The sequence below is a fragment of the Penaeus monodon genome, chromosome 24 (genome assembly GCF_015228065.2).
Source record: "Penaeus monodon isolate SGIC_2016 chromosome 24, NSTDA_Pmon_1, whole genome shotgun sequence".
NCBI lineage: Eukaryota > Metazoa > Arthropoda > Malacostraca > Decapoda > Penaeidae > Penaeus > Penaeus monodon.
Window position 1 is genome coordinate 38,738,298 of NC_051409.1, and position 247 is coordinate 38,738,544.

The following is a 247-nucleotide window of genomic DNA, read 5'->3' on the forward strand; positions in this document are numbered from 1 at the left end:
ACGATATTAACCTGTTTTGGTATTAATGCAAAGAAAATGAATTTCGTATTTTTTATACGAAACTCATTTTCTTTGCATTTCAACAAAGAGATTTTTTTTTTTCACCAGATGGAGTTTCTTTTCTCCAAGATGTTGGTCTTGATGCTGTCGATCCTTGACTCATCGGCGGTCATCACTAACACTCTATATTACAAGGTGACTGATATTAATTGAAGCATAGCTTGCTTCTTTGAGCCTGTCTGTATAG